At 37.3% G+C, this 12,469-nt stretch overlaps 1 protein-coding gene across 6 annotated transcripts in view; it reads right to left on the minus strand.

Annotated features, from left to right (window-relative positions):
• LOC145292168 (LYR motif-containing protein 1-like) overlaps window positions 1-12,469 on the minus strand; it is a 659,461-nt gene that overhangs the window by 314,835 nt on the left and 332,157 nt on the right. For 4 of the 6 annotated variants that reach the window (XM_080138381.1, XM_080138382.1, XM_080138376.1 and 1 more), the window contains exon 1: window positions 8,219-8,333. The exons of 1 other annotated variant lie outside the window; for it this stretch is intronic. The gene's annotated coding sequence lies outside the window, so the exon portion shown is untranslated. Of the gene's footprint in view, window positions 1-8,113; window positions 8,334-12,469 lie in introns of those variants that run through there. One more of the 6 variants, XM_080138377.1, reaches the window with a different exon arrangement.

Below are 12,469 nucleotides of genomic sequence, written 5' to 3' on the forward strand. Positions count from 1 at the left end.
AATCATTAACTATTATCTGGAGTACTCATTTTCCTTCTTTTCCTATTTGAAACTGGTGCAATAGGAGTGTGCATGTTTTTTTTCTACATTTCCAATTTCATTTTTTATTTTTATTTTCATGTTGGATGTTTTTTTTTTAAATTTTTTTAGTTCTGTATTCATTTATTTTTTCATCTTTATTATATTTTCCTCTTCCTCTTAAACCCCATCCTTTTCCATCCCCAATGTCTTTATTACTTATTTTCCTTATAATCTGCAAATTTCCTCTCATTAAATATTCTCGTTACCCAACACCCTTCCTAATTAATACTCTTCTTCCTTCAGCTTTGAAATATTTCTAATGTTCTCACTCCCCTCCTTTTTCATTACTTCTCCCCTTAAGCTTTCTCATTTCTAACTTTAAATGAATATAAAATCGGTATTGTCTTCCTTGCTTTTACTGTTGTATAATGCTGCTTTTCTCCTCTGATGAGAAGCATTTAGGTTTGAAATGCCATGGCTTAAAGAGGTCCCCCCCCCCGACTTCATTTCCCTTTCACTTATTGTAATTACCCTCATCCTTATCGACATGATAATGTAATAACGTTCAAATATAACTTTAATCTTAATCTCCCTATCTTTTCTTATAAATTGCTCCTCTTAATCGGGTAGAGCTTCATCTATTCATACAGATTGGCCCTTTCTCCCCCTAAAAAGGAAAAGAAAAAATCTAGTTTTTCCAGTTTACTTTATTTCTTTAAAATAAATAAAACAAATAATTTCTACATTAGTTTATTATTTATTTTTATTCACCCCAAACAAGGCACAGTATCACTTGGGCATAAGGGGCTATTTGGGATCATATTAGCAGGGACACTATGTAGGGAGTTGAACAACAAGATGTCTGTTCACATTATATTCAAACTTCTGCATGTCACTACAGTTAGGGAAACAGGAGACCAGGAGGTAATTCCAAAGTCTAGCAGTTCAAGGGAAGAAGCTATTAAAATAGAAGGCTTTCTGGCATTTATGGATCTGTACAATGAAGGGGTGAGATTTGCTGCTTGTTGAGGCACAAGTGATACGAGTTCTTTAGAGACCATTCCATTAAAATGCTTGTCAAATAGACACAGGGATGTAACTTTGTGGTGATGGGACAGAGGTTGAAGTTTGGTGGATAGTGCAGATCTATGAGGTTGGAGACTCTTTTTTGGATCCTTTCTTAGAGGGAGAAGCTAATAGTAGATGCATCAACCCAGAACTGCTGAAAAGACCTAAGGTAAATCGAGGCAAAATATTCTATGAAAAAATAAATAGACTATGAAAATGCCATTTGTTAAAGAGAAACATGCTTCTCTAATGTTTTTAAATAAGACTTAGACCTTGATGCCAATAAATGTTGCCATATTGTAGTGGGTTCTCCTTCCAACTCGGCTCTTACTTTCCATGATGAGATTGCTCCGCTCAAGGAGGTGAACGAGGCAGAAGATCTTGGCTTACTGGTTAACATCCTTCAAGCCATCTAAACAACCCATTCAGGCTGCTAACAAAGCTAACAGTATTCTATTTCTCATACAACATCCTTTTTGTAAATTCACCGCTGAAGTATTTCTCACTAATTTCCTTAGAAAATGGCAGAAACACTAAAAGAAGACCTCCAATCTGGAGTTGAATGGAGTCAAAAATGAACGGTCACATTCAATGCTGTCAAGACTAAGCTTTTTGCCTTCAATAATTACAAGACACCTTCTCAACCGCCAATAGCTATGGCTAAAGATACATTACCTGAAAGTACTTCTTTCAAACTCCTCGGCTTAACATTCACAGGGAACATGAGTTGGAACAGATACATCGAGAACATTACCAGGGCCGCTGCGAGGAGAGTGGACTCTCTACTGTGCTAGAAAGTTACTTACGCCTGAAAGTATCCTGTACCTCTACAAGGCCACATTCGCTCATGTATGGAGTACTGTTGTCACATTTGAGCTGATGCATCTGTTACTAGTTTTTCACTCCTGGACAGGGTTCAAAAGAGAGTCGCTAACCTCATAGGTCCTGAACTGTCATCCAAGCTTCAATCTCTGTCCCATCGACGAAATGTAGCATCCCTCTGCCTGTTCTACAAGTATTTTAATGGTGGATGCTTTGACGAACTACAAGCACTTGTACCTCCTCAATGTAAATACCCCCGACAAACCCGGCAATCAGTAAAATCCCACCTTTACACAGTAGAGATTCCGAGTTGTAAGAAGGCCTTCTACTCTAATAGCTTCTTCCTCCAGAACTGTTAGATTCTGGAACTCCCTTCTGGGTTCCTGTTTTCCCAACTGTACTGACATGCAGATGTTCAAGTGTAATGTGAACAAACATCTTACTGCTCAACTCCCTGCATAATATTCCTGCAACTTATGTCCCGTGATAGTAGACCCCCCACATCAAAGTGGCATGGGGGTGAAATTGGAATTTTAAAAAAATATTGTAGAGTATGGTGTCCATCTTCTCCATATCTTATACATTATATCCAGCATCTGGAGAGTTCAAAAACTGGCTACTAGAATGTGCAAGATCTATCGGATCTACCCTATGATAATCACCTCAAAAAACTTAATGTTTTATCCTTTGAACATCAACGATTATGTAAAGATCTCATTTTGGCCTCATCAATGGTCGTTATACGGCAGGACTTATTATTTACTCCTGCACCAGAAGAGGTGGTTATTTACTTCTATCCCACTCCAAGAATTATGATGTCAGGGTCGAGAAGTCAGTGCCCAAAAATGCAAAAAGTGGCTTGGCAGCCCTGTCGGCATTCCCCTGTGAGAGCACCTCAGGCGATTAGCAATAAACTAATCCCTTCCTAAAGAGAGAAGGCAAAACCTGGAATGGTGGACCTCCTAGAACAGCACAGAACTAAACTCCCACCGCAAAATCAGCAGTGACCCGGATCATTACAGGAATGGTCTAATCTCTATTGATTTTGGAGGTCGAAGATAAAATCCCCAAAAGAGGTGTACGTGGACACTACAAAAAACTATTTCATCAATGATTCCAAGAGAACCAAAGGAGGACCATTTTCTCAATCAGAATCCCTGGACCTTGGAATAAACATCCAAGTAAAGTAATAAATGTAGTAACAGTGTAACAATTCAAGGTGAATTTGGAGAGATGCTCAGCTAATATATCTTCTTCTGAGTAAATTTCTACTACTCTTTTCTCTACTTTTGCATTTGAAGAATGATTTTTTTTTAACTGAATCAAATGTGAAATCAGTGCTATACACATATTCGGTTTTTAATATGGGGAAATCCAGCTCCTAAAAAAAAAAGTAAATTCTGAATTGGAACACAAACAAATAATTGCTCTAGTCAAGAAGAATCCCTCCTCCATAAAATAAGAGATACTACACTTTGAATTATTTACTTGCAAAAAAAAAAATACTATAAAATTTACTTTAAATATTAAATTGGGCTCAAAGTCATTAGGAGTCTGTTTTTCCTAATCTTAGCTAGAATCATTGCATTAATCATAACATCATATGAGGGGCATGCAATAAGTAATACCCCTAACCCACTTCCCATAGCAGTAGAGCAACGAAACTTGGCACAGTTATTAGTCTTTCTCTATATAGGAACCACCCAGAGTTATGCATTTCTCCGATCATTTGATGCAGCTCTGGAAACCGTTTTTGTAGAACACCCCAGGTTGATCCTTCAACCATGACGTGACTTCAGAAATCAAGGCTGCATCATCTGGGAAACGCTTTCCTTTCAAAAACAACTTCATGGCTGGGAAGAGGTGAAAGTCAGAGGGTACAAGGTCAGGAGAGTAGGGAGGATGGGTGAGGATTTCATAACCACACGCCCGTGCTTCTGATCTGGCGACATGCGAGTTGTGGAGTGGAGCATTGTCCTGCAGGAGGAGGGTACCTTTGCTGATCTTGCCCCGCCTTTTGATTTTGATAGCTTCCCTTAATTTCCTCAAAAGTGAAGCATAATAGGCTCCTGTAATTGTGGTACCCTTTGCCAGGAAATCTGTCATCACTACTCCGTCCTGGTCCCAGAAGACTGTGAACATGACCTTGCCAGCGGAGGGCTGCACCCTTGCTTTCTTTGGAGGTGGTGAGTCCAAGTTGCCATTTGTCAAAGGCAGCATGCGTTCCGCAGATTCAACCGACATAAGTCCAGCTCAAATAAACAGAAGTTTATAGAAGCTAGAAATAATTGTAAGAGAGTGATAGACACAGCTAAGTCAGATTACTCTGAAACCACCAGAAAGCGCATCGAAGCACAGAAATTAGGAACCCGGGATTTTTGAAAAATCTACAACAGCGTAGTTAATAATGGACAGTCAATTATTCCCCCACTAACAAACAATCATGAGGTTGCTTGCACGGCAACTGACAAGGCTAATCTGCTTGCCAGTCGGTTTGCCTCAAACTCCACACTGAACTCGGTACACCACTCACTCCCTGATTTTCCTCTGCGAACAGACGCCACACTTGACGACTTGAAAATAACCCCTTCTCAGGTACATGCTATTATAAAAAACCTAGACACCTCTAAAGCATGTGGACCAGATCTCATCCCGGCTGTGCTATTAAAAAAATGCTCTGCCGAGGTTGCTCCAGTTCTGTCCAAACTTTACAATAAATGCCTTAACGAATCTTGTTTTCCCGACTGCTGGAAAACCGCCTCTGTGGTACCAGTCTTCAAGAATTCTGGTGAAAGAACTGACCCACTAAATTATCGCCCCATTAGCCTCCTCCCGCTTTTCGCCAAAATATTTGAGTCCTTAGTTAATAAAGCCCTAGTCCAGCACCTAACAGCTGCTAAACTCTTGACTGATAAACAATATGGATTCAGGCAAGCCCGTTCAACAGCAGATATCTTAACTGTAGTTTCTGAACGTATATACCGTTCATTGGATAAAACAGGGGAGGGTAGAGCGGTGGCCCTTGATATATCTAAGGCTTTTGACAGGGTATGGCACGATGGTCTTCTAAGGAAAATTAGATCATATGGAATCACTGGAAGAATTCATAACGTAATTAAATCCTTCTTAAGTAATAGAAAAATCAAAGTTGTCCTCGACGGACGTACATCCAAACAATATGACATAAATGCGGGAGTGCCTCAGGGGTCTATCCTTGGACCTCTATTGTTCCTGATATTCATAAACGACCTCCCTGATAATATTGTTTCGGAGATGGGTATATTTGCCGATGACACCACTCTCTATAACAGATATGAGGGGAAAACAAATGAACACATATCCAAGAAAATGGCAGAAACACTAGAGGATGACCTCCAATCCGTAGTGGAATGGGGACAAAAATGGTTGGTCTCATTCAATGCTGCTAAGACTAAGCTTGTTTCCTTCAATAACTACAAGAAACCTTCTCTACCACCAATAGCAATGGCCAAGAACACATTGCCTGAAAGTACTTCTTTTAAACTCCTCGGCCTAACGTTTACAGGGAATATGAACTGGAATAGATACATTGAGAGCATTGCCAAGGCTGCTGCAAGGAAGGTTGGCTCCCTCTACCGTGCTAGAAAACTACTTACGCCTGCCAGTATCCTATACCTCTATAAGGCAACCATTCGCCCATGTATGGAGTACTGTTGTCACATCTGGGCTGGTGCATCTGCTGCTTGTCTCTCGCTCCTGGACAGGGTTCAAAAAAGAGTCGCAAACCTGATAGGTCCTGAACTGTCATCTGGGCTTCAACCTCTGTCCCATCGACGAGATGTTGCATCCCTCTGCCTGTTCTACAAATACTTTAATGGTGAATGCTCTGACGAACTGCAAACACTTGTACCTCCCCGACGTAACTACCCCCGACAAACCCGACAAGCTACTAAGTCTCATCCCTTTACAGTGGAGATCCCTAGGTGCAAGAAAGCCTTTTACTCCAATAGTTTCTTCCCCAGAACTGCGGGTCTTTGGAACTCCCTTCCGGGATTCTGCTTTCCCAACTGCAATGATATGCAGAAGTTCAAGTGTAATGTTAACAAACATCTTTCTACTCTTCTCCCTTCATAATGACCCCGCTAATTAATTCCCTAATAGTAGCCCCCTGCTTCAAAGTGGCACTGTGCCTTGTTTGGGGTGAAAATTGAATAAAAAAAAAAAAAAAAAAAAAAAGTGCTTCCACTGCATTCACTGGGCTTTGGTCTCTGCATCATACTGATGGACCCAGGTTTCATCCTGTGTAATCAGTCTTTTGAAAAACTGACTCATCTTCTTGGCACATCTCCAAATTCATCCTCGAGCACTCGACGCGTTCTCGCTTCTGGAATGATGTGAGCAACCTGGGAATCCATCTGGCAGATACCTTATGCATATGCAAATGGTCATGAATGATAGTTTCCACAGACCCTGTTCTAATCTTGACATCTTGGGCTATTTGGCAAATAGTAATGCGCCGATCTTCCAAAATGGCAGCCTCAACTTGACGGACAGATGCCTCATCAATGGTAGAAGGGGGCGACCAGGACTGAGAGCTGTTTCCACATACTTCCTTCCAATTCACGATGTCAGCGTTTTACAAGGTCATATGATGGGTTATTATCACCATAAGTTTCTTTCATTTCATCAAAAGTCTCCTGTGGTGTGCGTCCTTTCAAATACAAAAACCGGATCACTGCTCGACATTCAACAGGCTCCATTTCACACCTGACTCAGTTCAAATACCTGTAAAACAGAAACCACAATTAGTTCAGAGCTGTAATTTACCACATAACCTGTAAAGGTATAAATCATTGCACATGCGAAATTTCAGCTGGATGAGACAACTGGAAATGGGTCAGGGGCATTACTTATTGCACGCCCCTCGTATTTACTGTAGATACCATCGTACTGAAAACATGTTGCAAATTTAATTCCTTCCAATATGCACCAACCATTTCATATTCTTGTGTTGATGAAAATGTTATACAAATTAATATGGAAATCCCACCGAATAAGAAGTATATTTTGTCAACAAATGTTTTAAAAAGGCTGATATTTTTCTGGATAGTGCAAAAAATTATTAGGGGGGGGGGGCAGAAAAATCAATAACATCCAGCAAATAAGAGTTTATTAACATTTCTATGAAAATAGTATCCATTGTATTTTAAATATAAAACTAACCAAATGTGATAAATTAATAATTATACTAATAAATATTCAGAAAGTAATATTGAGCTACATAGTTCAATATAAATAATAAAATCACATTGTAAGAAACAATCTTTAATTTACTTTTTCAGACCAGCATCTATTGGCAGAGAATGTTCTTTTTTTGTACTGTTCCTTTCAAATGATCCCTTTTATTTAGTTATTTATTTTTTACTTGCCTCCCCACGTGGGCAGAGTTAGACATGAGGTCAGTTTTTAATGTGGGTGGAAACCAGCTCCCCCAAAAGGGGCACTCTGGTTAGTAGCAAAAATAAAAAAAATGTACCAGTCATGAAGGATTCCTCTGAAAGTTTACAAACAAAATAGAAATAAACAAAAAAAAATTAAGCACAAGGCCACTCAAAAATTTTGGGGGGGGCGGTCTCTGGTCATGTTCGTCATTGTACCTTTGCTAGTCTATGTTTGATCCTAGCTAAAGTTCTCATTCACTTTCAATTCCAGATACTACAGTTTGATCTTGGCCCGAATGCCAAGAAAGAAAAAAAGGCAACCTTTTTTTCTTTTTATTTACGTAACGTTTCGCTGAAAAGGGAAAAACTTCTTTACATGGAGAACTGTTGCACGTTCAAATTACTACAAGTTCCTTTCTTTGAAATTTTGAAAGTCAAATTAAAACCACTAAAAAGAGACTAACAAAACTTATTAAATAAAACTCGGTTGAGAAACAAAAATGAAAAATCAATCATCGGCCGAGTCGTCTCCCTTTCGAGAATGTTTATATGTCATTCCCTAAAACTTGTAAAATGCAACAAAAATAACATTCATTTTGTAAAATATGTACTATTCGTAAATTACAGTTATAGAAATATTTAGAGAATCTGGATTGGCTGATTCCATAACAGACTAGACTTAAATGGTGCCAGAATCGATTAAATTCCGGCGAATGGACGAAAACATGAAAGAGATGAAAGTCAAGCCAAGGAGAAAATTAAAAACAGAAATGTTTAATTACTTTTTGTAATCAGGAAATAAAATATTTTTTTAAAAAACCGAATCGTTAAGCAAAAATAACGAAGAACGAAAATATAAAATTTCAGAAAGTCATAATATATCTCACTCGATATTCCATCAACAGTCGTAGACATGTGGTTTGGCGGTGTTGTTTGTTATCATTCCCTCGTGAAAAAAAGATGCCAGTGTTACAGGCGGTTATTTTATCAGCAGTTTTATTTTTTATTTTTTTTTCAATAATTAAATTTGGAAAAAAAAAAAAAATGAAATTTTTAATCACCATCGTATTCTTTTTTATTGTTAGTATATTCACGTATGTATATGGCTAGAATAGGCAAACATTGTTTGTCAAACAATGAATTAGTCATTTTGTGAACGAAAGCAGTAACATTTTTTAAATTTTTATTTTCATATTTAAGTTTGTTTCATACGAGGAGGGAGGTCGATCCTTCCATAGATTTCGGAGTTATCACGGGTCTCCTGAATCACCCTGCCAGTTAATAACATGGATGATGGGAATTCTCGCCTTTATGCATGCATGCATACATGCGTACACACATACATACATACATCCTACTCCCAGTCCCAGTATATCGATAGCAGAGAGAGCAGACCTTTTGTCTTTTAGAAGTGAATGCGTTAGAAGAATTACTACTCCATTCTTCCCCCCTCCCTTCAGTTGATTCTATATTTAAGGCGATTACATGTGAATACACTGAAAACTAGAAAAAAAAAATAGTTTGGAATTTAGAGTAGGAGATCAGTTTAGCATATAAAGCGTAAAATTATTACCATTTTTTCGACCAGATAATGCTTAAATAACATGTAACTGTTTTAGGTCGGATTTAACCATGTTTTTTGTTGTTCGTTTTTGAGAAAATTGAAGGCTTTCTCACTCGGACTTAGGGTGCGTAGCAAAGTTAAGAGATAATTAATGGGGTAGGAGAGGACGAGATTGCTAGCTAGATTTGGGTAGAACCTTGGGAGTGTATGTGGGTGCTTGCCACCCGGACTTAGGATTAATGGAAGGTTTTGGAATAAGTTTTTATTTCTTCTGAAATTTGTGAAGAAAATAAAAAGAATTTATCTTCTTTATGAACAAAATAAAATCTTGTTACATGTTTTAAAACGCTATAAAACAATGGCCCTGAAATAGGTGACCATTTTATGTTAAATTTATAGGCAGAACTGATCCCTGACTTTACAGTCTAAAGTAATTCGTTTTTGAGGTAATTCACACATAATCGCATAAAGAAAATAATATTTTCTTTCACAGGGAGGTGGGGTAGCTGAGGATTTTCATCTACAAATAGGTTTGATCATTGTAAATTTTACACCTGTCTAGAGTGTTTTTTTTTTTTCAGAATATAGAGGTGGATTAAATTCTTCACTGAATACCGATTTAAATTGAATAAGGAATATGAACTATATACAATATGTTGGATTCCCTTAATGGTGATCATGCAAGAACACAAACAGAAAGTTTAGTCAGTATGTGAATAGAGTTAGCAAATAGTGACAACAAGGAATTGATATGCTGTTTTTATATCTAACAAATGCTAACGTTTCATTGGATTAGCATATATGTTGATTGTCCAATAAAAATTAGCAGTGAATATTACAGAAAATCATATCAAATCAATATGGTACTATAGGCTTTGAACTAGAAGCAGATTCAGATTGGTTGTTCGGAATTTTAACTTATTGTTATAAAAGAGGTAACTATTTTACTAAAGTAATTAAAAAAAATTTTTTTTTTTTTTTTTGCTCAAATGTTTTGTTTAAGAAAATTTACAATAATGTTGCAGTTTACCCTTTTTTTTTATTAATGTTATAAAACTTTGTTACATCAAATGAAGTAGCTGAAAAAAATTTTTTCTTACAATTCTTAGTAAAATAGAGTTACCCCCCTTAAAATAATAGGTTAAAATTCCAAATAAGTTTGTGAAGATTGTGTCTGCAGTCGTGACCTCAACTTCATCAAGGTTTAGAAACAATATGGAGGCACGCATACCCGTGAATCTGCCAGCCAATCAAAGTGAGCAAAAAATGTTTAAGTAAATCAGTCAATTACTCAGTCTCATCTGCAAAAGGATGCCAGAAGCTCCTGGTAGCCAAGCCGCTGCTGAAGAAGATTAACATAAAGATATTTTCATTAGGCATGATGAATAACATCCTTCCTGAGAGCTTATCATTCAAACTCCTCGGCTTTACATTCACACATAACATGAATTGGAACAAATACACCGAGGACATTGCCAAGCCTGCCACAAAGGCTACCATGCTAGAAAATTACTTGCATCTGAGAGTATCCTATATCTCTACAAAGCCACCACTTGTCCATGCATGGAGTATTGTTGCAACATCTGGGCTGGTGGATCTACCATTAGCCTCTCACTCTTAGGCAGGGTAAAAAAAAAAAAAGTTAAATCTAATAGGTCCTGCACTATCAAGCAAGATCTAACCCCTGCCCCATTGCCACCATGTTGCATCACTGTACCTGTTTTACAAGTATATTAGCGGAATGTGCTCTGAGGAACTCATAGCACTTGTGTCCCCTTGACATACATACCCTTGATTAACCTGTCAAGCAGCAAAATCCCATCGTTTCACTGTTGGGGTCCCTAGATGCCAGAAAGCCTTCTACTCTAATAGCTTCTTCTAGACTTTGTAATTCCCTCCCTGTTTCCTACTTTCATGATTGTGTTAACATGCAGAAGTTTAAATGTAATGTCACTGCTCAACTCCCCACATAGTTCTCTGTAGATATGATTTCAAATAGCAGCCTCTTACATTTAAGTGGCAACAAGCCTTGTTTGAAGTGAGTAAGGGTAACAAAAAAATGAACTTGAAAAATGATTAAACCGGTGAAAAGAAATATCAACTCACAGCTTAACTATTTTTTTATCTAACAAACATTTAATTGCTTCATTATATTAGAACGACCCCCCCCACTCGTAGTAAAACTGCTGGTTTGCTTCCCTTATTTCATAAAAATAAATAGAACTTCCTTAGTTCCTCCTTAGATTAAATTAAAAATAAAATAAAAAGTATTTCACTTTCTGAATTCCTACAAAAAAAAAAATGTATGCTCAGGGAATGTGAAGACCTGCTTATAGGAGATTACATATTAATACAAAGGACGTTTCAAAAGTGATGCCTCTTATTTTTGATTCCACTTAAATGGATCACAGGGGATTACAAATTCCGTTGTTATGGTGACTGAACTTATGCATTCATGACCTGTAATTTTTATCTCTGTTGCAGATATTGACGGTGTGAAACTAAGAAAGCAACCCCTGTCATGGACGTACGTCAGAAGCATAGAAGCGTCATTGAATTCCTCAATGCATAAAGAATTGAACCGATCAAAATTCATTGGCGCCTGTGATGATTATGTAGAAAAATTCTGGATAAATTGATTTTTTTTTACTCCTTCTCACTCAAAACAAGGCATGTTGCCACTTAAACGTAAGGAGTACTATTTAGGTTTGTTCATATTACATTTAAACTTCTGCAGGTTAGTATAATCAGGAAAGCAGGAAACAGGCAGGGAATTCCAAATTCTAGCAGACCAAGGGAAGAAAGTATTAGAGTATAAAGGTTTCCAGCATTTAAGGGACCTCATCAGTAAAAGGGTCGGATTTTGTTACTTGTCGGGTTAATTGGGAGTATGTATATTAATGGGGCACAAGTTATATCAGTTCATCAGAGAACATTTCATTAAAGTACTTGCGACGATTGGAGAGAGGTTGGTTAATATTCCAAGATCTATTAGATTAGAGACTCCTTTGTGATCCCTGTCTAAGTGTAAGAAACTAGTGGTAGATGCAGCATTCCAGATGTAGCAACAAAACCCCATGCATGGAAAATTGTGGTTTTTTAGACTATAAGACCTAAACAAACGGATTCAAATAGAAGTATGACACACACACCCTCTAAAAATTATATTTTAACGAGATGTAAACAAGTTAATGATACACACATGAAAACATTATCAAAATTTGATAACTCTTAAAACCTACACTTAAACATTTCCCAATTCATAACATCAGTTGTTTATGGTCTATTTTCAGAATTGTCACTATAGAAGTGATGGGTAATTATAAATTCAAGAATCAATCACATAAAAAATTCCTGGATATTTCAAACTGGAGGATTAAAAAAAAAAAAAAAAGTCAGACATGTTTGTTCTTAGCATATGCATATAATGATTGTTTTATCTACATTATCGAAACTAGCCAAAAAGAGAGAAACGGTAATAAGAGCAAATAACTAATTCCTTAGTATATAGGACAGGGGTATGCTAACTATTCTGTACACCAAAATCTTTAATCTGATCTGTGGAACTTTTACA

Source organism: Euprymna scolopes, chromosome 13 (genome assembly GCF_053919585.1).
Source record: "Euprymna scolopes isolate OS-2025 chromosome 13, ASM5391958v1, whole genome shotgun sequence".
NCBI classification, from domain to species: domain Eukaryota; kingdom Metazoa; phylum Mollusca; class Cephalopoda; order Sepiida; family Sepiolidae; genus Euprymna; species Euprymna scolopes.